Consider the following 2,395-nt stretch of genomic DNA (forward strand, 5'->3'; position numbering starts at 1 on the left):
TATCTTGAGGAGGTGGTGACACACGATGAAAGGGAGAGTTTTGGTAATTGTCGTGGTCATTTCTCGATCCAGTTAACCAATTGTGAATAATGTAGGGCCAAGGGGACATGGTGTCTGTTGCTATGCTTTTATGACTTTGTTTGTCCTTTCCCACACAGTACATACCCCCTCTCTCTTTCTTTCTCCATCCTTTATTTATTATCATCTCTATCCCCCTCCTCTTTCATTCAGTCTCAACAACTAAACAATTTCTTCTCCCCCTTTCTTCCCTTCCTTTCTCTCTTAGTTTCTTTCAAGATTCATAGGAGGAAGTTCTCTCAGTTGAGGGGAATGTTGTCTGGCTCGAGGTCACCAACTAGATCCATAAGCTCCACTTTATGCTTATTTGAACATAAAGATTAGTTTTGTAATATAAAGATTCGTTGATTATATGAAAAGGGGTTATGGATCATGAGTTAGTGTTGTCGGACCAGGCTTCATTCCCCCCAATTGTTACTTCCTCTCTTGACAAAAATCAAAGCTTTGAAATGAGACGAGTTTTGGCTTCTGAAAAAGGTAAGTTTTATTTATAAGATCTTGATATATATGAGACGAGTTTTAGCTTTTGTATGTTGTGAGTTCAGGTAATATTGGACAAGAGCAGATTGGTGTAATGATGATGAATTTTGACTCATTTCACTTTCCTGCCACGGTAAATGCAGACGAGTTTATTGAGTGCTAGAGTACTATGTTTAACCTTTAAATCTGATGCTGCTTTTGTTTTGCTTGTCATTTGTGCTTCTTTTTCTTGTGTCAGTTGCTCTCTCTGTTTGAGTTAGAGTTACTTATATCATCAGTCTGATTTTTCTCATGATGGCTTCTTGAATCTCTTCTGTCCGTTTCTGCTCTTTTCTTCTTTTTTTGCCATCATCATTACCAAGAGGACCATTTTACTCATCATTTCTTATTTTAGGGTTTTACTTCCCAGTTCCTATACGTGATATCTTACAAGGAGAAATCAGAGAGTTTATGCAAAAATATATTCATTTCAGTTTTTCAACTTACTTTGTTCCTTCTGAGTTGTTGTTTCTTTCTCATATCCGCTTTTCTTGATGACAGACATGGGAATGACTCTTGAAAAACCTGATGGCCGGAGATTGTATAACTTACATTATATTGTGTACACACATATGCTAATAAAGTTTCTTCACATGAACAAGAAGCTACATTCCTCGTTTCTGTTTCACTTTTTGGGTTAAAACTTATACGAGTGTGAATGAATATATTCATTCTAAGCTTTTTGTAAAGCTGGCGTAAGATTTTCTATTTCCTGAAGAATGATCAGAGAATAATCTTTCAAATGTCTATACTCTTTATCATGGAGTAAGTTGTGAATGAGAAGCAAACTACGTTGGCAGACTCTCCAAAACAGATGCCACATCCGCATTCGGATCCTATAGAAATGCAAAATGCACCTACTATATTTTTGAAATTGTTTACCATATTTTCTTAATATTTACATGTGACAGTGAATTATTGTTTACCCCTATACATTACAAACCGTAAAGTTACTATACCAGAGTGATTTTCGTTAACAAGAATAGTGTTGTATAATCAATATCAACCCTCTTTGATGTGAAAAGAAGCTAAGGGCCTGTCGTTGTTGTACAATTACATAATGGATCTGTGGATGAACTGGATTCAACATTGCATATGGCACTTTGGAAATTGAAGCTGAATTCTGTCGCTCTCTTGGCTCTATTACATTCTTGTGATCTGCTCCTTTTGTTTGATGGGATGTTTTTTGGTACTCTATACTAGCATTATTCACTCACAATTTCAAAAAAAAAGAAAAGAAATTAATTAATATTTGGAATATTGAAAGATTTTAACGACTTGGGAATATCTAAATGGAATGAGAGTAGCTTTTCAAGTAATATTGTTTTTTCAAAAACGCAAAATTTGGTTTGAAAATTTAAAACAAGCACCACCTTGATACGTTTTGGAAAAACTGAGGTTTTTGTAGAACACATTCGAGTGCACTTATATACAACAAGAATAACAAATCTAGTGTAATCTCACAAAGTAGGATTTGGGATAGAGTGTACGCAGACCTTCCGATAGACCCCGGCTCAAGATCGAGTGCACGTATGTAACTATTGAAAAATGAAGTGTGGTCTAAAGAATTCAATGGAAATCATAGCAGCTCCTATGTACATTGCTTTGGTGTTAAAGAACTTCTCTATTGAGTTTGTTTTCTTGCATTTCAGCAATGAAGCTAGTTGTGTGGGATATATACTATTAACCATGAATTTTGATTTGGATATAGTATTTATTATGGAGTAATTATTTATTCAATTTTAATAAAGTTTTAAATAGATCATATATTCGTTTGTGTTCTTTACTTATATGGTAG

General features: G+C 34.7%; 1 long non-coding RNA gene across 1 annotated transcript; it reads left to right on the forward strand.

Annotated features, from left to right (window-relative positions):
* The first annotated feature begins 246 nt into the window (after positions 1–246).
* LOC107818639 (uncharacterized) lies at positions 247–1,344 on the forward strand. Its single transcript, XR_001655474.2, has 2 exons — positions 247–691; positions 1,099–1,344. It is a non-coding gene; the product is annotated as an uncharacterized LOC107818639 (long non-coding RNA).
* Positions 1,345–2,395: the final 1,051 nt, after the last annotated feature.

Source organism: Nicotiana tabacum, chromosome 23 (assembly GCF_000715075.1).
Source record: "Nicotiana tabacum cultivar K326 chromosome 23, ASM71507v2, whole genome shotgun sequence".
Classification (NCBI taxonomy): domain Eukaryota; kingdom Viridiplantae; phylum Streptophyta; class Magnoliopsida; order Solanales; family Solanaceae; genus Nicotiana; species Nicotiana tabacum.